General features: G+C 30.7%; 1 protein-coding gene and 1 long non-coding RNA gene across 2 annotated transcripts in view; one reads left to right on the top strand and one right to left on the bottom strand.

Annotated features, from left to right (window-relative positions):
• LOC119678178 (M-phase inducer phosphatase) overlaps window positions 1–23,689 on the bottom strand; it is a 100,681-nt gene that overhangs the window by 64,410 nt on the left and 12,582 nt on the right. The gene's annotated exons all lie outside the window — the stretch shown is intronic.
• Window positions 16,218–18,228, top strand: LOC119678180. The gene is made up of 3 exons (XR_005252324.1): window positions 16,218–16,940; window positions 16,996–17,087; window positions 17,183–18,228. It is a non-coding gene; the product is annotated as an uncharacterized LOC119678180 (long non-coding RNA).

The following is a 23,689-nucleotide window of genomic DNA, read 5'->3' as shown; positions in this document are numbered from 1 at the left end:
CATAGTAGTTTGCCCATACAAAATCAAGCAAGCAACTAATCTAACTGTGATTTTACAACATCCATCTCTTTTGATCGTAATTTCTTTTAAGATAGTTACTTTTATAGAAGTAAAGTAGATTTTCTTATAATGAATATTCTCGACTCTTCAGAAAAATATTATTTGACGGTATTAGGTACATAGATATAAAGCCCTCTCTCGATAAAAAAAATCACGTTCTACGCTTGGACAATTACCAACAGTGATGAGAAGGCGTTAAGAGCATTCGAGAGAAAAATTTTTCGGAAGATCTATGGTCCCTTACGCGTTGGCGATGAGTATTGAATTAGATGGAACGATGAGTTCTTGACATAGTTAAGCGCATAAAAATTCAGAGGCTTCGCTGGCTTGGTCATGTGGTGCGAATGAAAAAAAGTGCTTCGGCTAGAAAGGTGTTTGATCCGTACCCACAAGTAGAAAACGCGGTAGAGAACATCCGCCTCTTCGGTGGAAGAACCAGGTGACCAACGATTTGGGGCTGCTCGGTACTACTAACTGGCAACTAATTGGGCTGGCTGATGGAGGCTACTCGACTGACGTCTGTTATGGTCAACTAAGTAAGTAGGTACATAGGAGTTACAATATTTACAGCATTACTATCAATGGTATAGAGAAAAATTCGTAAACCGTGTTAGTGCAAACTTGAATATTCTGCCATTTATTATGTTCTGACAAACAGGCCATACTGTAACAAAACCGAAACAGAGATGCAACACTGGCTCTTAGCTCTCTGATTAATATTTATATACGATATAGATTTTAATAAATGTATGCTCGAGTAAATGAAGTACAAAAATATATACATTTTTGCTCTTGAACTACATAGATGTTTTGTAATTGTTTAATGGTGACTTGCATTTCTTTTTAGATAGCCTGAATATCTAATTATAATTTATTTGTTCACTACAGTTTGTAGCTCAAAGTGAAGCGTTATGATCTAATTATGAAGCGATATAAATAAGTAATTCATTATTGTCACCTTAACTCCACACTTCTATTAGTACCTTATCGCTGTAAGATGTGCTCTATATTCTTAAATTGAAATTTAGTTTATTAAAACATACGAATACGAATATATATTAAATACTTTCTAGTTTTTAGGAAAGGATTAATGAGCAAAATTTTTTCATACTGCACTCAAAAATGGTAACCTCTCATAATTAAATGTTTCCAAATAAAATGAACGTAATTTGAAAATCTGAAATCCGAAATCCAAAACTATTTGTTAAGCACGCAAGTTCTTCAAATTTGGGTTTGTATGAACACGATTGTTTGAGTTTCCATACTAATTATGATTAAGTATCCGTGGGTGTGTCGGTTTGATTAGTACGATGCCACTTTCCCACACATTCAAGATGAGCACAACCAATAATAAAATTATAAGGATTGCTTATAAGATTGATATTAAAATCTTCCTTTGCGTGAAAGTATTCTGTTTTAATTTGTGAAGAATATGATTTCAGAAATGAGTGAGAAATATATAAAGAAATCCAAAAATGTATTTTCAAATTAATCATACTTTTATTTATTTATTTTGAAGAATAATCAAATATTTGTTGTAAATTTAGTTTTCTTATCAAATATTTGCCAAATTAAAACTGCATAATAAAGCAGCACGCGCTTTATATTTAAGTCTGCTTGTATTTCTTAGAAAAGAATGAATTCCAGATATTAGCTTCCCTCTAAATAAAAATAAAATATTCAAGGCTATCGGCACGATAAACCTTTTATCAACTGTAGTTCTAAAATATTTCAGTGATAAAATCACAAAAATAAAATCGTACCGCGAATGAATTTGTATTTGTATTTTAATTTTAAATAAAATTAATATTCATTCATAAACTATAGACTTCTATCTACAAATTGCAATTTCATTCAGAATTATTTTACTGCTGTTTAAATTTTATTGCCGTTCATATAGCTGTGCATCGAGAGGGAGGAGTAGGTAGGCACATGTTTATTTGAACAATATGTTCGTTCATTGAAGAAATCTTGACATGCTCGGCTGTGACGTCACATAGCCACAGCCTGAGTATTGAGTACTGAGCTTCCTTAGTTGCTGCTTCTGTGGCATTCACACTGATATGCAATTTCCGTTTCATTATAAACATTTACACTTCTGCTGGTTCTGCTGGTTCTGCTGGTTCTGCTGGCTCTACTGGCTCTACTGGCATCGGCTTAGATACATTAACATTAACAATGTGTACTTTTATTGAAAAAGGCAAAGAAAAAATTGACTGATAAGTTAATCATGTTGCAAGAACGTTTGCACATGCGTTTTTAATATGTTTTATTATCAAATTTGTTAAAATAAACAAATTTATTTACTTGTAAATACTTTGTTGTGTAAACTCATCCGGAATGTTCCCAAGTTGAGATTTGAGATTTGAGCAGAAATGCACACGACAGATACATTCAACAGATATTCAATATTTTATCACAAAACCGATTGCGTTTTACTCATTTGGGGTTTTGCGTTGTATTGTGTGTTGATAAGCACACTATAGAACGAATACTTAATGCGAACTTAAATACGTTTTCTGTTAAGATACATTTTCTGTTAGGATAAAATGATACCCGATATCAATGTAGAAAAAGTACATACAATGTTGCAGTGATTTGAATAAAAATCGGATGCGTGCGTAAACACGCAAGTTAGCAAGTCAAGAGCTAAAAACAGCTGACAGATTTATTGGACATTATAAAGATATTTCCGATAAGTGTAATGTTAATATTGCCGCATACCAAAAAGAAATTGCCGAACAGAGTAAATCTTTGTTGGTTTGCAAATACGAGTGCATATGGCATAGAAACGACTTTTATTTATCAAAATATTTTATGGTCATATGGACTAATATATAATTTTTTTAAACTGTTATCTGGCAAATGTTTATTTATCTAAAATGTATTGAAAGTAAATCTTTAATCAACGTTACGTTGGGAATGAATGCCGGTAAGATTTCGTTTCAAAAAAGATTTGTTTAACTTCAGATAATGTCATATAGAGTAATGTTGTATATATTCATTGAAATCTGTTTAGGAGAGATATGTAATATGTAGATTAATTTGTTTATATATTAAATCATAGATAAGTTACTATGGTACCTTCTTCTTCTGTGGTACCTTAAAACATAATGGAGTTTTTCAAATTTATTTGTTCAAAAGACCAGTATTTTCCATATGAAAAGTTAAATGCAGAAGAATTTGTGAATACAGTGATAAAAAGTTTACATTCTGGCGGATATAGTCTGTATACAATAAAATTAACTATACCAAAAACTTAATAAAAGTAACTATATTAAAATGTGTATGGACGGTCAAGTCAAACGATAGCATATATTTGAACTACATAAATGAATCACAGAAATTATAAGACCGAGATCAAGTTTCATAGTAGTAGCCCAAAACACAAAACATTATACATATATGTTATTATTTGAACCAATAATATATTAATTACGATAAATAGATGAGATAAATATGGATTTCAGCCTAGATATTAGCTAGTAAAAAAATCTTTAACGTAGTAAGTGATCAACATTTCAAGTACAGAGGATATATAGACTATGTTTAAAAGAGGTAAAGCTGATCTTCATGCCTAGAGTTCTAAAGATATCCTCTTTTTAATAAAAAAAGATATTTTTTATTCATTTGATAATGCAAATTACATATTAAAAAAAAAAGAAATTATAAATACTACTATTACGTTGATTGATTTCAACGGTTATGTATCAGTTTATAGTTTGTTAAATTAATGTTTAAAGAAGTACGTGATATATACTGAATTTAATTGAATCCTGCAGTTATAATTTGTTTGTTTTAAAATTATTTAAGTTTCAACAATGCCAATTTAGTGTAAACGTTAGTCTGAAACAAAAACCACAAACATTGGATTCTAAGTTCTGCTAACATCCAAGCAGATATACCTAGTATATTTCTATACTTAGTCCATGAAATGGGAAAATTGGTTTGATGTTAGGATTAACTATTTATTACGAAAAGATTATTAAGTTACCGCTTAATAAATTGTAAGTAATTTTTGCTATATTATATTAAAATTACGTTATTTAAGCTATAATAATATCATGAAAAATATCATAACATATACAAAATCTCGATAGCTTATATAGGTGAAAGTATCAGAAGTAAAAGATTTCAAAAATATTATATAGTTTAAAATTATAATTGTATAATTATAATAAAATAATTATAATTAAAACAATTATAATTATATGTTAATTATAATAATTATAATGTTGTAATTTATGAATACTTTAATAATTTTATATAGAGTATTATGTAAAAAAAATATATTTATAAAAAAAAAATAAAAAAAAACGTAGTTTTGTTATTAATACAACTTATTGATTTAATTTACTTGTTTTTTAATTATTTGTTTATAACATAGATATACCCAAAATAAAATATTAAACAGACTTAAAAGTAGTAACAGCAGAGGACTTTACCAATAAATAAGTAAACTAAAATTTATTAACAAAATAATAATGTTAAGATAAAATAAATAAATTAAAATTTGTTAACAAAATAATAATAAAACAGAAACTGTTTGGTGATAAACGTAGGTATGAATAAACTGTGGAACAGCTACATTAAGTTTGAATTAATATTGAAGATATCGAGAAAGACATGCTCTAAACAAGATTCAGTCACCAAATTTGTGCCAGGAATTTATAACTAAATTCGATATTGTCAGAAGTAGGTTGAGCCAAATGATTGGAATTAGTATTGACAGCAAAATGATCAAATAATTCCTTATTATTATTCTTAGCTATTACACCTCAGTGTGGCTCTCGACTTCCTTCATAGTGATTCTCTAAAGTATGCACGTGGTTGATGGCCTCAATTTCGGATGTTAATATTCATAAGTCAATTTTCTTCCCGGTCATTCTATTGCCCAGTTCATCAGTTCATATTTTATTTTACATCGAAGTTTATACATTTAGGAAGGGTTTGCATATAGGCAAATAACGGTTTTTGGTTATAATTTTTTATGGGTCCTCAGCTAGATACAACAAAAAAGAAACTCAAAATCGTAAATTCTTAACTTGACTTAAATGTCACGTAATTCACACAATTCCTGGCAACAATTAACAAATGTTTTGTGTTATTATGCAACCGCCATACAAATAAGTCGTTGAAAACGTCAAATCTAAACTAAAAAAAGGACATACCTGCTTCTATCTGCGATTGTATCAGAAATGAATTTGTTAGCGTTTTGCAGTACAATGCAAACTATTTATGCCTACTGCAAATAATGGAATTGCACATTACAAAGACAATTTTCATTTTTTTTGATTTTTGGGTCTGTGTTTCAATCGTAAATTAGAAAAGAACTCAAAGCCTATGCATTGAGTTTAAATGTGTAAAAAGTTTGAAGATCTTTTAAACAAATAAGGATATGTTATCATTTCGTAATTGCACACCATTTATATTGTTAGAGAAGAAAATCATCAATACAATAGCCTCAACAACAGTCAAGAAGTTTTTCGGTTTTACCAGGAGCAGGAATTCAGATCTAATTTTTCTTTGAAGATACATTATTACACAATGAACTTGCAACAATGGCCAAAAAAATGATATTAGAAAATCAAAAACCAGCAAACCTCTTGTAAAATCGACAAAAAACGCCAATCCATGAAAATAAAAACTAGTACACAAGTAAAAAATGATTTGAGGACAACGAAACCTTGAGGCTGAGAAAAAAATATGGAATTAGAAGTAAATTTTCATCCAATACACAATATTCGGTAAGATATTTTCCCAGACAATTTATCCAAATAAAAATCATTTTGCGGGTGAGAAAAGTGCAAGGTGCAGGCCGCTCCACGCACAATCCATATCAACAACTAAGAATAATTTCTTAAGGATACTATCAATGCAATACTTTGTTCCTGTTTTTATCCACATAAATTTTCAATAAATATCTTCGCTCCCACAACATGAAATCAAATTCGGAATCAGCTGATCCTCACAGCAAAAATCATGTGTTTTGTTCACATTTTTTATATTTTAACGGAAAAAATGCTGCCACAGTGTGACACGCTCAGCTGATCGGCAATTTGATCGAGTTTAACGCGATATATAAAGGGATCATCGGCGGCAATAGTTGAAAAAAGGATACTTATTTGTACCTGTCTTTCCATTTGATTTGATTGTTTGTAATGATTTTCGTTGGTAACGTTTTGATTTTAATATTTACATTGAAAAGTGCGTATTAACCCTCAGCACACACCTACGGTGAAGAAAGATATGAATACAACAGGACAGAAAAACAAGTTGGCAGACAATGGTTGAAGAAGAATACTATTGAATGCAGAAAATGACGTAGCATCCTTTCAGATAAAACTCGTTCCTTGCACGTGTTTTTAGGGATTTTTCGTGCTGATTGCACTGCATTGAGGTATCCTTTTCGGCTACTTAATGCACGTTTTGACAGTATAGAAATCCACAATCTAATCAGCTGATTTGTGTACCTGTTCCTACCTGTTGAATTAAAGGATCAACACATATATGAATGAAAGGAATTTTTTATGATTCTTAATAATAAGTTATATGTACGAAATCCTTTTTGAATTAATTGTGATTAAAAAGGAAATAATGTGAAAAATCATATGATTTTCAAGAGAATTGTTATAGTTAATAATGCAGTATAGATATTGGAAAATTGGGAATTCTTAGATAAATTTGAAAAACGACCAAATAATTAAGGCAAATTAATAAATTAGATTAAAAAAGGACTTGCTATAGTATAATAAATTGTGTTGACTGGAAGTATAAATGGATTTAGTTTTTATATTTTATAAAAAAAAGTTGTATTCAATTCATATTAACATATATACTCGTATCTTGCTCTTCGTGTAATCATTAAAATGATGAAATATAGGTAAAAATATAGGTAAATTATGAGTAAACCAAATTATGTTACAAAAATTTAAAATGTACAAAAAATTTGCAGAATATTGCATTGATGGATTTCAATCAATTTAAGGACCTTTTTCTAATAGAATGATGCTCCTAAGCTTTTAAAGTAACCTAAACAAATTTATGCTATCGATAAACTTAATAATATCTTTTGGTTGAAGAACCAATATTTCTTTTGGTTGAAAACTAGACCGGATACGATGAAATAATGAAAGTTTACTCTCTATATCAGAGAATCCAACGACAGTGACATTTGATCCCATGTTTAAAAAATGGTAACTAAGTGATTAATCTTATAAAACCCTGTAGTTTAATTCAATATATTGAGAATTTTTTACAAAATTTTAACAAATTAAAGCAATAAGATATTGAAAGCAGTTTCAGGTTCTTTCTGAAAAAATTAATGTTGTAGTTTGGATATATAGTACACATTATTCAACTCAAAAAATTTTTCATTTATACGTAATTCTTAGAAGATCTTTACAAAAAAACATTTAAATATTTTGTTTTATTTAAATCTTTTCAGTCAGATTCACATTTAGCAGAACTTGTTTATAGAATTTCATTGTACATTAAAAACATGCACAGCTGACTGCACTTATTCTTGCTTTCTCTGATCCCTTTTCTCACAGTTTACATGAAAGTTTATTAGTCTGGACTATTGATACTTACTGATCAATACAAACCCAAATTGAAAAACTCAAAAACAATAAAATTCCTTATGCACCTCAAAGCTGAACTTGATGTCCTTAACAAACATCTTTGCGTTTGACACATGATGGGAAGAAGTTTTCCCTCCTAAACCTGAAGGCTACATATATTGCAAAAGAGCAGCAGCTAGAAGATATATGCATACCCTTAGTAGTACGAGTATTAGGGATTGCTTGAACATGACAAATTAATAATTTGAAATAATTTCTTTCTTTTTTCGAATTATGTGAAATCATTGAGTAACATTAACGAACACATTTTCGTTTTTATGCAAATTCTGAATATTAAGAAACAGGAATTTAGGTAAACCCAAAGCAACAATTCGAGTATAGAAGTGACAAGATAGTTGGAGAAGACTCTTATATCCTCAAGGCACACATTTGGCACAGCAACAAATATTTATATCTAAGCACAAATATTGCAATTCAAATGCCACATCAAATGTATGAGGCGAGTTTTCTTTTTGGCATTTCAACTTCAGTTATTTTTCGTTTCTGTCCCATATGGGAATATTTATTTTACTACGCGTGCATTCGTCCCAAATTGAACTTAAGGGAAACCCTTCAGCAGCTGTTTCATTATACCTACATACGGAATATGGATTTCTTGGTGCGTGTGCAGCTTTAAAATGGTACGATCACGTACTAATGTTCGTGTACTACCGGTTCTACTGAACTTCAATTTTTACCTCCCATTTATAGATGGAAATAGCAACAAATTACATGCAAAAAAATACGAAAACAAAAACTAAAATTGTCTCATCAATCCTGCGCTGACATAAAAGGAGCTCCAGTTTGGGCAAAACTTTTGTCAAAGACAACTTGAAATTGCAAATGAAATTTAATTTAATAGATGCGTTTCGGTAGAAATGTATACTGGTTCGGTCGAAACAGTTAAGTGGGAAGTGAGTTTTGAAGAGCACCGATTTTTTCTAAACATTGCCCAAATGTATACTTTAATGACGTTTAAATTTACCTTCAGGTTTGGGTTGTTCCACTACATTTCAAACCGTCGCATTCGCCGTAACTGGAACTGCTTTCAAGATAAGGAACAGTGTCCGGTTCGTCAGACATGACCACAAATAATTCGAAACAATACAATTCGGTGGTAAATTTGACATTTGTTGATTGCTGTCGTTGCTGCCATTCGTTTGCCTTATCCTCTCAGAAGCTTCGTTGATATGTTAATGTCCTGTAAACTCGCTGTAAATTCGCGTTTTCGTATGAAAAATGTGTAATGTGCATGTAGAACACAAAGGAACAGAAAATAAATGTGTTTTCATTATGAAAACAATTTATTTTACTTAAAGCAGGCAGAGAAGTCAAAGTTCAAATTTGTATATTTGAATTTTGCACCATATTTCCGTCCCAAAGGGAAAAGGTAAGGAAAAACTTCTATTCATTTTTCATTTCTATAGTAATTCAAATAATTAAGAAAGTAAATTTATGTTTTTACATATGTTGTTTTAAATATTAAAATAAACTTATTTTTCCTTGACAGCTTTTGATTTTTAATAGGTATATGTATCACATATATTGCAGATACAATCCTTTGTGAAAGTCGGTTAAACATAAAAATGTACCGAGGGATAAAATTGTAATTAGAAATTCAATTTTACCTAAACAAAAAAATTATTTTAAAATTATATTGCATTACTACTAATGGTAGGTAACTATCTAATAGATAGACATGCTGACCAGATAGCAGCTTTTCTGAACGTTATCCGGCTAAATTGTGGATTAGATAAGGAAGATGAAAATGCAGTTAATTTGCTTTATCACTGTCTGTCTATGATTACTATTAGGTACTCATTTTTCACGGCTTGAAAAAGTTTTTCTTTTACTAAAAAGTATTATATCTACGTCTTGAGCTTGATAGTTCAGGAAAATAGGGTATAGCAATCGTAGTGATATAGAGCATCTTACGTTAGCGACTTCAATTGGTGGCTGGTGGTGAGTGCCACGTATACACAAATTTATCTAATAGTTGCCTATTTAAGTAAAAAACAAATATTTACAGAAGGTATTTAATACAGCTAGTAGGTCAAACAAACACATAAAACTTGTGATGATCCTGAAATCATTTTTGAAGAGAATAAAATTTCATTCTTATATATTTGTTTAGTTTCGAATTTTTGTGAAGTCACTACTGATATGTTTAACAAATAAAATTGTAATGAATATATTTGTTTACAACTTCATGAAAATTAGTTGTAAGTTCAATTATATAACTAGTTATTCGGATATAAGGTTTATTGTGATTAAATTTTCGTCTAAAACTGCTCTTTTTTTCATCATTATCATGTTTATTCCACAATTAATAATCTTATATTTCCGATTCATTTTCAAACAGAATATCTTTTTACCATTTTAATCACTATGTGTAATCTCCTTTCGTTCATCAAATAATTCTATTTTAACCGTTGAATTTCTTTAATGAAAATTATGCATTTTGTTCTAAACTACTTTGTCTACATTCCGTAAGAAAGTTCCCATGATTACCAAGGACTTATAATGCATTAAAAACTAAACATACCAGATTATAGTTGTATAACACAAAGTACAAGTAAACGGCGCTTAATAACCTGACAAGGATGCCGCCCATAACGTCCTGATAAAATATTAAATAAGAGAATAAAAATACCAAGAAATTTATTAAATGGAAACTGATTCCTTGAAAATCATTTCATAAAACATTCAAGACTCATTCAATAATGCGCAAAGTGCTTGAGTTCCAAATCCAACCTTAATGTCTTTTATCGATAAACGAGACCATGGAGCAAAAGTGAAAACAATACTCATGTTTATGGTGTTATGAATGGGCATGGGAATCCTTGTTTGCGAATTATTGCGATTGTTTACTTGTTATGAGTTTATATCCTTATTATGTACATTTAGAGCAGGTATTGTTGTGAACAATTTGAACAAAAATTCAATATAACACCGCAAATTGGCATTAAAGTAAAATTGCCGAATTTTTCACTGGAAAAAATTCCTAAGATTCGTATTACTACTTTACTACTTTGCAGGCAAAAATGACGGAAGCGCAACTGCTACTATGTCTACAACTGCGGATGTCGTAGAGATAAATTTCGATAGAAACTATGATGGATTGCAATTCATTCATAAAATTTCGTTGGCCATCAGTATAGTGAAGGATATGAGCCAGAACAATAAATTTCTATCTTAAATATGCGATAATCGCGTAATATAAAAAGTTGCCGACATATTTTCAATTGAAGAGGAAGAAATGTGTAAAAGTGTTTGAAATTTAGGTGGTCCTCTGAATTATTTCATCAACAATGTGAGGAGCAGTAGAGATAAAGCAAACATGTACGTGACCTCAAGTGTAACGGATGGAACAAGTAGAATGGATTTGTTTTTGTGCAAATTTTCTTGAAAAAATATTTTTTTAAATGCTTCCTGTGTGCAAGGAAGCAGCAATTTGAAGTTTTCCGTTCATATAGTGTGCCACCAACAGTGTGGATAGGATAATCTAGCATTATCCTATATGTTTCTTGTAAAGAGGTTTGTCTCGAAAATATTTCAATTGCAAACTAAATGCTATAACAATTGAAAACCTATAATATCCAGCAACACATGTATTACAATATGCAGCCTATAATGGAAACGCTGCACGACTTTTTAGTAGTTCCAATGAAAAACATGTTCGGTACTCATAGCAGCCTATGAATATGCAATGCAAATGCATGTACTTTAAGACGGGAGTAATTGTGGGCACGTACTTCCAGCAAGACGCAATAAAGCAACTCCCGCCAAAAATCTTTACTCTTAAAGGGCTCAAGGACAAGTATGATGTGTTGTTGACTATTTAGAAAGTCAGTACAAACAAATTGTAACGGAAATGACTTCCTTATAATTTTATTCTTGACCAAATTCGGTATGTAAAACAGTAATAAATACGAATAGTCTCCATATTATGCAATTTAGTAGGGTTGTGTGTCACGTTACAAACAATGCGGCACTGCACCGACAAGGCCACAACTTGTAATTTAGCTGGAAACACACAATTTGTTTTATTGAAGTGCGAAATTCTTAAACAAATCAGTATGAAGAATTTATTATAGTGTTTTCTCAGTTTCTCAGGCACATTAAGGAGTTAACACCTTTAAGCGTTTTCACCGCATAAGTAACTTTAGAAACCTGCCGCGTCATTGATTTGTCTTGCAACAATTGTTGCAGAATTGCACTTTCTGTACGTTACCTTTAATTTCCAAGCCACGCCAACTAAACCAACAAATCTTTCCCACTCCGTTCACTTGTCAAGGAATTGTCACCTGAGGTGACATACAAATAAGCACAAAGTATCCTTTGATTTTTTAGTACTTTTGGCAGAAAAATATTTTCGTTTTATTTTATAAGCATTACAGATTATTTGTTTCCAGCATGTAAAATTTTACTGAATGAACTTCAGATTCATTGACTAGAAAATGTTTTACCCGGAGTGGGTCACTTGGGACGTGCCAATTTCTGAGAAATCAAATATGAATGTTGTTAATCGTTTGGTAGATTTGTTTGACAGCAAAAAATGGGCAGAATTGGTTAAAAAGAAAGCATTTTTCAAGTCATTTCCTATGCGAAATTAAAAAATAAAACTAAAAAAATTGCAAAAATCCGTGTAATCCACACACACTTTCCCAGCATTGAAGACAATTTTTAATAGATTTTTATTTTCTAATAGAGAATTACAAACAAAAATTCAATACTCCTCATTTATCAAAATAGAGAAAAAAATCTGGCACATATAAAAATATTTAATTAGTAAGGCTGCGGAGCACACAGCGCGGATTATCTACTTTCAATTCCAGGCATTGAGAAGACATTAAAACTGATTACGAAGCGTTCATGCAATTGAAATAAAAAAGTCGTAAAAAGTTTGTGTTTCCTATTAAATATTTTTTTCATACGCAGCTTCATCCTTTTGTAATTGCTGAGGAGTTGAAAGTCAACGGATGCACTTTGGCCTTCATCGTCTTTTAGGACATTTTATATATTTACATTTTACTACATTTTTTCATCATGTTTCACTTCCAATGTTTATATTACTGGCCTGGGTTTGCCTAGACAGATATACAAAAAGACGGACAACCCGAAAATAAATATTCCTTTATTATTTTCATATAATTAAGAAGAAAACTCGCGGTAATTTTGGGTTTCATATCAAGGGTGTTTCGCTTCAGCTAACTTTTATAATGCACCAAAGAGCGAGAATAGTTGTAAAATTCGTTATATTTTTTTTCGAAATATATATAAAACCTATGTAACAACATTAATGTTTCAGGATTTTGTACTCTAAATGTTAAAAATAAAAAAAAACAAACATTGACTATTTCAAATGAGTAAGAACAATAAAGCGTACATGGGTTTACATTAGTAAAATAATATAAAAATTGCGCATTTTGTTCTTTAAAAACATTAATCTTAAAATAATATAATGAGAAATAGAAAAAAATTTTAATCCTGAAAGTAAGCACTTATTGTAGTTACTGATAAATTATTTCCAAAAAAATTTTATTTTTATTTTATTATTTTATTTAAACGTCATAGTAACATATCATCTTTTCAACGTATGCATTTAATGCGGTGACTACAGTGGATCCGTTTTTGAGCAACAATTACTGTTACTCCACATGTCAACTTGAACTGCTGTAGTTCATCAGGAACACTGCTTATCTAACTGTTTTTAGGATGCCCTCACTGTCATCGACAGATTTGTATCTTTCCAACAAGAGTAAAGTAGTCCTTCGGTTAGAGAGGAGCGCTTTCATAAAAACAAATGCTTATGTGTGAAAACTTTGAGAGGCAGTTATTTCACGATTGATGAATGGAAAGTTTTGTTTGCGAACAACCGATAAATGGCCTCCTTTTAATCTAATAATGATTTAAATGATAAAATTTCACTGAATTTTAGTGGTTTAAATGTGTAATAGCAAAGTTGCAGGAAAAGTTTCTAAATGCTGCGACTTACTGAGCTTTACTTATATGAAGAGCCCGAATAAATTAGTTGATTATTGAAGTCACACAAATAAATTATACATAGATTGGGAAAAAATATTTAGTTAACTTTAGATAATTTATTTTTCCTAAAAATAAGAGCAACTAACAGTTCATTGTAGTAATTAAATGAACTTAATTAATTAGAAAACGTATTTTTTTTTGAATAAGTTGCAAGCTTGAACTGGTTAAAACATGCTCAAAAAATATTTAAAATAAAAAAGGAAAGTATCTATAATACTGCCAACTTATAGAAGATAGTTTTGGTGCATGATCTTACAAGAATAAGTAATAAAAATGCAGTACTGAAGCTGTTGATAGATGAAGACGGGAGGGGATTATACTATTATTATATTTAGAATAATGATAATATAGCATATTAGCATTAGACTAATAAATTTAATAGTTTGAGGAAGGTTTAAAATATCTATCAATAAAATTATATGGAAGGTATCCTAATATTTGAATATATATCAGATAGATTTCTTAGAAAGTACAAAAACAAATGAAAACTAAATTCCTAACCTTCATAATTCAAATTTCGTTTCTATATTTATATTTGTATATAAATTATTTACTTATTTATATTTCAATCCGTACACATAAAAAAATAGTTGATTGGTTAAAGGGCAAATCTAATTTTTATGATTGCTTTAATGTACCAAAAAATTATTAATTGATCTATGTCTTAAGTATTGACTTTATAAAAAATGCATACGCGCATATCCAGTAAAGAAAAAAATGATTTTTTTATATACAGGAATGCGCATCATTTAAAATGATGATCAAGTAGTTTTTGAGTTGGTTTGAAATATTACAGATATAATGAAATGAACTCACTTGACCCGACGTCTTTAGGATGCATCACAAAGGGCCACTCTTATTACACCAAAAGAAACACTTTAATTTATAATTAAGAATAACAGCAGAAAACCTCAAAACTAAAGGATTCAAAAGGTTGAAACCAATTTCTCAATCGTCAATCCATGATAAAAAAAAATCCAATCAATGCGCTTAATAATCGAAAACAGGGAAAACTGGTCTATAATTATGATATGAATAGTAGAACTTAGAAGAAAACCTGTTGAGTAAAAAATTAGATTTTCCTTTTTAAAGGCGCTGACTATTTCAATCAATTCTCACGATTTCTAGCGCAACGGAATAGTGGACTACAGAAAATAAATTGGTGAACATTACAATTAGGGTTGCATATATAATTTCATTATTTTGTTTTTGTTAAATTGTAAAAAGTTATTGAAAAAATGCATCAAAATTCATTTTTCTGAATAGACTTGCGTCAGTGAGTTTGTAAAAAATTTCATGGAGTATTTCGAAGTGAGATAACTCGAATATAATTAGGCGAAATATTCCTTTCCTACTCGAATTCTGTAAAGCAATTTCTGTTAATGCAATAAATACTGTCGATAACTGACTGTGGGCGTGCGGTGGGCACATCTTATGTGGCATAAAGGATTGCGTAGACGTTACTCGCATTATTGCATTTTGATGCAGTCAAAAAATAACTGGCATCGCAATCCAATACTTTAGTACCAATTTATGAGATCACAAAACTGTGACAAAACAATAAAAAAATAAATTGAGTTTGTTCTGTTCTGTGCCTAACGTATTGCATTTAACAAGAACATCAAACGAACGTTAGTGCCTCGACCGACTTTTGGGCTGGGCACCTCGAAGTTTATTTTAAGGCACTGCATGTATGTTGCCTCATTCAGTAGAGATATGTGGAAGAAATGCTGGGCTGTATGTGTGTTTCGATGCTAAAAAACTACAACAAAACTACAGACAAAAACAAAAGCCAAAGAAAAACGTGCCACAATGAAGGTTTTGGTGCCTGATCAACCTGAACGATGTGAGAACGAAAACTCGTTTAACGTGCCACACTGATTTTGGCCGTTAAAGTCGTTAATGTGTGGTGCGAAGACGAAGACGAGAACGTTGGCTAAAAGAGGCTAAAATAGCAGATACGGTTAATGAATGCAGTGTAGGCGGTTAGTGTACTAAGGATGCTTTAAGTAAAACAAGTACGAGTAGGATTATTTATAAGGTATATCGCATAATATTTGTAGATGATAACAATGCACAATACTCAATTTCAGAGAGCAATGCAAATGGTTCATTGAACGATTTGTTAAAAAAAAATAAAAACATCGAAGAAAAATGTCTATGGAAATAAAAATAAACTTGTCAGTTATCTTTAAAAACAAAGCTACAATGAATGTTGTTTTGTAAAAATTTAATCAATTTTATTATAATAATAAATATTTATAGTCAAAATATTAAAAGTTTGCTTTTACGCTCATGTTAACGTTGGGGACAGTTCACTAGTTTGGCCGGGCAATAGACTAGCTTAGGTTAGGTTAGGTTCGAAAGGCGCGTGCTGCCAATTGTCAGCACTTCCACTCGGAGCCATATATTGCCCATTGTGATGCTCTCAAAAAATTTTGCCGGGAGAGGCGAGTTGCTAACCTTTATAATCCTTGTTAAATCATTTGGTTTTCCAGATGAAGTTGAGGAGATCTGATAAGTTTACTTTCGTTATCTCATCCAAGCCAGTGAAAAAGTGATCCCCGAGACATTAAAATAGCCTAACTTCATATTCATATGCTTCATATTATTGGCAACTATCGTGCCTCCTTCCATGCAAGTATATCAACCGCACACCGATGCAAGAATTGCTGACTTTTGAAAGCATAAAAGCTATAAATATGTATAATGTATATATTTTTTAATACATAAAACTTTGGAAATTAAATTTTAAGTTTTGAAAGAACACAATATGCTTTAAGACATCGATTGAGTCGATCTGTAACTAAGGTAAATAACGGGAATGTTGGGAATGCTTCGAATTAGATCAGCATCTTATTACGACATTTTACATCAGTATTTTGGCAGCTAATCTACAGTTTAAATTGATTACTGTATTGCAAAAAAATATTTGGTAAATTAAAATTACAATTTGCCCGATGGAACCACATAAGTATCTAATAAATTCAAGCATCCAAATAATAATTTCGTCGGCAGTTCATTTATTTGTAATAAAAACACTCGTCTTTAATTTTAAATCATTGGAATCATGGTCAGCTAATACCTATATTATCTGACCGAAATATCAAAATATAGAGTTTCTTGACCAGCTTTAAAAAAAATTTGTTTAAACTTATAAGAAGTAACTCTTATTAAACAAGTATAAGACTTTGTAGTAACGCATGTCACGTATGTGCATATGATGGAGAAAAATTAAATAAAAACTAATACAATTTCTTTATAGATAATTATTGCTCATATTTATCGTCAACATAGAACGAAATCACAAAACAAAGTTACTACCGATGAAGGAAATCAGAATTACAATGCAGTCAGGTAACTTAAAACAATATTTATTTAGTGGCACATTGGTCTCCATGCTAAAATGTATCTAAGCCATGCATACTAATAAATTTTTATCTTCTGGATAGCCTAAATCGTACCTCTGCAATAGTGAAAAGCGGCGCTGTAGCTCCAACTTTAACAAAAACAAATATGACGCTTCGTCTAAAGTCAACAATGTACAATATTTAGAATTCAACAGCAACAACAACAACAACAACAACAGCAACAACACCAACAAATAAAAACAACGATCGGAGGTACAGAAGGAAAGAGTTCAGTAACCTTTTCAACTAGAAATGCACAACATTTCTTATTTTTTATCTTATATTGTAGTATTTATTGAAATTCCTGCATAAACATTTTTTACATAATTTTTCAATTTCTGATGCACCATAGGCTCCACGAAAAATCTCAATGCAGCAAAGGTAAACAACAATAGTAACTTAACAAACAACAACAGCAACACCAAAAACAACATAAGTAACAACAGCAATTCCAACTACAATACAATAATAAATAAGTTGTATATATCCGTAAGAAGCATACGTGCCCCCAGCACAAGTGTACACGAGTTGCACGATCTACAAGCGCGGTCACAACGAATGCGGTAAGAGAATTGTTGGACTTACGCCGCAGAAGTCACTCCTTGAATCAATTTGTGGTATAAGTCGAGTTAGTTTTCTCAATCGATTAAATTGTATCTTTCACAGTACATCGACTCTGCTGACTTCGATACGCATGTCTCCTTATTTTCAACACATAATTTCTTCAGCATTCAAAAGCGTTTTCGATATGTGACATGTGAATTATTCATAGCAACCAAAAAACTAATACTAATTAAACAATAACGAACGGTCAGAATATATATTTATTTCAATGCTGCTGTAGTAAATGCGATCGAGTGTAATTAATATTAGATAAGGTAGTAGATAACGCCTAAAATGTGGTGCACTTCAACTTTTTGAACCTACAACCTAAAAGCGAGAAATGAAGTATTTTTATGATATATTTGATTTTAATAAAGCTACAGCCCCAGACCTTTGGCTGTCACAGCTTGAAATTGTAACTTAAAGTTAAGCTGTAAGTCAACGCTGAATAAAAATAAACAGTTCTAAATTTAGAACTCATATGAATGACATTGTTCAATAATACTCATTTTAATCTTCATCTTTACAAATATTAAGGAAAATATGAAAACTATTTCAACATATATAAATATACATTATCTCTTGTTTGGGTTAAAGTCGGTGTTTAATTTAGATAAAGATTTTGATAATTATGCTCATTAGTCCGGTGCACTAATCCCCGGCAGCAATAAGTGCAACATGCGAAATGAGCATATGCACTTCTGCATTTCTACTTGCAGGATTCGAAAAACTCTTTCTTTATATTTGTGCTGCATTATGTACTGTGGTCTGCACGAACAACAGGATAAGTCGGAAGGATTAAATTTTGTATGCTATTTTTACAGTTGTAAAGCAAACACATAGTGAAAATGTTCTCTTAGTTAAGATAATCTAAATTGAAATCTTTTTTGGCCAAGATAATATTTAAATGAGCAAAACTCCACAAAAAACAAAAAACAAAAAAAAAAGACAAAACAAAAAAAAACGAAATTAGAAATTTTTTAAATTTTGGCGCAATTTCTTAAAACCTTTTTTTACATTTCCAAGAAAATGAGCAAGAGAAGCATTATACTTATATATCGAATTTCTAATGCTATGCAAATGCTTTGGCAATTTATGCATGACCCTGTTCGCAATTACAGTAAACAAACAAAATCTGCATATACGCGTATCTTAGGCTTTGTGTCCTTTCATTTGTAAATTTGTAAATTGACCAACTATCATCTTCATCACCATTAAAATACGTATAATTATCATTAGCACCATCTGAGGTGCAGCAATGGCTGATTGCCGCTTGCGGACTGACCAATGGTTAATACGACCGGCCAGATTCATTTATCTTGCAAGCGTATGGTGACATTTATGACTGATGTAATGGAATTATTTTATTATGTAAAGGAATTTTTTCCTCTGACTCTGCAACGTATTCTGGTTTGTTTAACAAATTATAAAATGATGACAACATTTCAACAAAGTTTCGTAATATAGCTCATAGCAATGCTAACCCCTGTTTCCATTGCTGGTCATGTCAAGACGACTAAGATTTAAATATTTAATTCATTGTCTTCGATGATCTGACTGACATGCAACAAACAAAACGTAACGCTTTTATATAACGCTTAGATATATTAATAATAGGAATGTAAATTGGAGAACTGATAACTTTCAAATCTTCTAACACAGAAGAAAAGGGTTGATTTTAGTGCAGGCGCTTTGTGCTTTGACTAGCATCAGTGCGTATGGTACGTTGGCATAGTGCTTTGCACTATCGAATGGTTTTTCCACTTTCCACTTTCCACTTTAACCGGCAAACGTTGTAAGCACATACGCCCCTCAAATAAATCAGATAACCAACTTTTACAATCAACATTTACCGCATTTGCTTGCAATATGCAATACTCGCAGCACATATCTCAAAGTGTTACATCTGCTACTCCCTTCCTTCTCTGTTCGATAGTTCCTTTCCGTCCATGGTTTCTAATTATAATGAATTTTTCATTTTTCTCGTTCCTAATGACAGTGTACATCATTGGTTTGTATGCGATTTGGATGGCATTTGGATGAATATGCAAATCTTCAAAATGAAAATTATGCATTTGTCAGGATAGAATTTTTTAAATAAATGAGAGAAGATATGAAACCAGTTTTTTAACTTTTCCTGATTTGAAAGTTTATAAAACTTTTAAGTTGAATTTAAATGGTGACTTTTTTTTATGTTTTATGCTATGTGAAATAAAATCGAAACAATAGACACTTAATGATGTCAAATCTTCTAAGTGAAATTGTAGATTGTAGGATAAAAATGTAACAAATACTTAGTCGTTTTATCTAACAAATACGTATAAAACTTAAATAAATAATACCCACTAAACAAAAAGTATAAGGAATTTGTTTTGTAATTCAAACGATATGTATTTGAGATATCTGTAATATTTGAATGAGTTGAGAATAGAATGTGTAATTTTGATGAATATTCAATCTTCTATTATTAAGCATCGCTACTAATGTTGGAGCGTAGGTGTATGGTATATTCTGTCAAAAAAAACAATGAGAAGGGAAAATAAAGGGAGGGTTAAAGGTGGAAAATAGAATCGGTCTTCGTTTGTATAGAAAGGTAATTGCTTCTAAATCTTTGCAATTGGATAAAGTTTAAAGAAATCTGTTTAGTAAATTTGGTTCTATAAGAGTATAAAATAATAGATATATTTAGTAAGACAATAATGTGACTCAAGTGTACCTTGGTCGATAGGGTATATAACACTATCTTAAGCAGTTGTAATACAGACTATAGAAACAGCTAATAAGTGAGAGTATTCTTATTATGTATAGGATCTATTTATACACACATCCATGATATATACATATATACATTATATAATAGTAAATACTTAATTTCTAGAACACTTGATGTGTTTACTTTTACTTTCTTTCTTAAGATATTGAAGCCGATCTCACTAATACGAGTAGTACAAAAAATCTTTAACATTTTGTTTCTAATTGTTGTTTAACTATTGTTTACAAAAATACTATTGAATTTGAGAATTAGTGTATCTAATTGTCAATGTCATTAAAATGATATTCGATATAAAAGCTTAATTGTGTTTTTAAATCGTAATAGTTCTTATTTTGTTCGAGCGCAATAAATTCATGTTAGCATAACTTAAATATAATACACGCTGTGATACCACCATTAAAAACGTTACTTAAACGCTAGACCATGAAGACAACCAAAATAGGTAAGGATAGATTTAGTGTTCTCGAGATTTTGGGCTTACAAATATACCAACAATAAATATAGTTGAAAATTTTTTATTTTGAAGTCTTAGAACATTGGTCTTAGAACATTAGTATATGTATATATATACGATATCGAATCAATTACAGCTATTACTATAGTCAAAAATAACATTATCTTCACTAACAACATATGTTATGTATAGATTAATAGATGTCGTTAGTAAAATTAAAAGAGCCAGACTTGAGTTTTCCAGACTTTGTGCAGCATGACGATTACCTTTAATTCCAACCGATATTATGATTATTAATTTGTTCAAAATCACCATGCTTCTACCGATACAGTATTCAATTTGGTTCGTATTCAAAAAAAATTACTTGAATAATTAGCTATCTGCAAAATTCATTGGTCTTAAAAATCATCAAGTTAAGAATCAATATAGAAATTAATACAAAGAAGGCATTAGAAATTAGCTAGACATATGCTAGGATGTACCTCAAATTAGCATCGTTAGAACTGCATTAAAATAGAATTCACAACGATTAATACAAAGCTCATAACCGAGCCAGCTGCAAATATTATGTTGACGCACCATTAAGATATCAAATGTGGAGAAAAAATTATTTAAGTACTATTTGGAATGGTACTATTTAGTGAACTATTTGGAATGAGTATTTAAATTCCTGAATGTTACTTAAAAAAAATCAAATAATTAGAATCATGAATTTTTTTACTTACAAATCAAATATTTCCTGCTTTAAAATCAAATCAAAATTTAATTTCATTTTCTATCGAACAAAAATTGCCTTTACTTTGTAATTTAATATGGAATTCTAATCACGACAGTTCATTTGATGTATTAGGCATTAGACTGTGAGTGAACTGAGAGGTAAATTAGAATTTTAACTGCGTACGCACAATCAGAAAGCGACGCAGATACGTCGAATTTGGTATCTATTTTTAATTCCAAAAACGTCATTACACATCAGTAGAAGCAAAACATGCCGCATCTCAATCGCATCTAAAATGTGCCGTCTCATTACTATATGAATCTATCAAAATCAAATTTCGGTATTTGAATAACTTTAATCCTTTCGTGGTTTCTCTGTAGTGTTGTTGGCTGCTAACGTGCGTTGTTTGTCTTGTTAGGGGCGTTTTTATTGTGTACAGTGTACACTGATGCGTGGAACTGTGGAACTGTTTTCTTTTAAATTTAAACTCTTTACAAAAGAGCAATTCGAGAAGGTCTACGGAGTACTTTCTCAATTTATTTTTGTACTTTATTTTCAAATATTCCCCAGCAGTGATTGTTTTGTACATATTTAGGGGCCGAACGCCTGCGCTTTTTGTGATTGCTTTACAGGTGATTGACATAAGTTCGAGTCTCTTCCACACAACCGAACAAACAGTACATCAAGTGAAGCATGTGTACTGCGCATAGATTAACAGAACAAGAAAGTATCTACGAGTGTACGCAAGCACTGAATAATGAAAATGTAAATACGTTTTGTTTGAAACTTTGTGGTTCAAAAAAGGATAACATTTAATAATATAAAACTGAGTATCAACGGAAATTTGAACTCAATCAATTCAACGCAATTGCTATGTTATGCGCATTAATATATAAACATAAAAAAAAATATTACACATAGAGACCAATAATTCTGAAGTACAATATTTATACTCCACATTAATCACAATGAGCCAAGTGGAAACCTGAAACCAGACGCCTTAAATCAGATGCCAACAAAGTTTAATTACTTCAAAAACGATTAAAAAATCATAAATTCAAAGAAAAAGATGTAGATACAAAAAGATACAAGAAGGAAAACTTTTATGAACACTGAAAATGGCTTAGATGAACGATAGACGCGAGAAAGGCTCCAACTGCTTATGGCTTACGAATGAAGGAAGCGTAAAAGTACAGTCTGTAGCCACTTTGGGAGTTGTCTAGTCAACTTTTGTGGTGATTTGGGTAGCAGGTTTTTCTTGTCTATTTCATTTCGTCTTACATTTTCCTTTGAAAGTTCTTAACACAAAAGGGTTTACAATTTTACAATTTTACAATTTCAACTGCTTTTTCATTACATAAATTACAAAGAACTGTGCAAGTTTGAAATCCACGTACTATACAGTACAGTAGGCTCCAAATGGGTGTCTCATTTATATGCAATACTTGTTAGCTTAATAAAAGTCAACATAAAAATGGGAATTATTTTTATTTTATATTGAAATTCATCTAATATTTTCTATACTGTAATGTACCATACAAATTTCATAATTACAATGACATGAAAAATTTCCTTTGTACTTTATTACCTTAAGCCGATTAAGACCTAATGCGGAAGGAAGTCGAGGTTAGTCGAGCTAATAGACGCATTGCATGGAGAGGAAAAGCAAATTTAACTCATATTTATTTTTTCTTCTTCAGATATTTAGCGTGTACATGTGAGATTTCAGATGTAGCTTGAAATGTGATGTTAATTAAAGTTGGAAATACAGACAAATGCATGTGTTTTTCAGACTTAAATCACAGACAATGTAGTCTGTGTAGTAATATTTGCTATGAGAAGTGAAATATATTTTAACAAAAATATTTTTTTTTATTTTTAACAGAATACTGATGAATAAATTAATAGCTTTCAGATTTTTTATAAAGAATTATATTATCAAATAATTTTAGTAAGTGCTGCTGGTGAGCTCAGTTTGCGTTTTAAACCTGCGATAATGAT

Source organism: Teleopsis dalmanni, chromosome 2 (genome assembly GCF_002237135.1).
Source record: "Teleopsis dalmanni isolate 2A chromosome 2, ASM223713v2, whole genome shotgun sequence".
NCBI classification, from domain to species: domain Eukaryota; kingdom Metazoa; phylum Arthropoda; class Insecta; order Diptera; family Diopsidae; genus Teleopsis; species Teleopsis dalmanni.
Note: the sequence above shows the minus strand (reverse complement) of the source record. Positions and strands in the feature narration are given on the sequence as shown.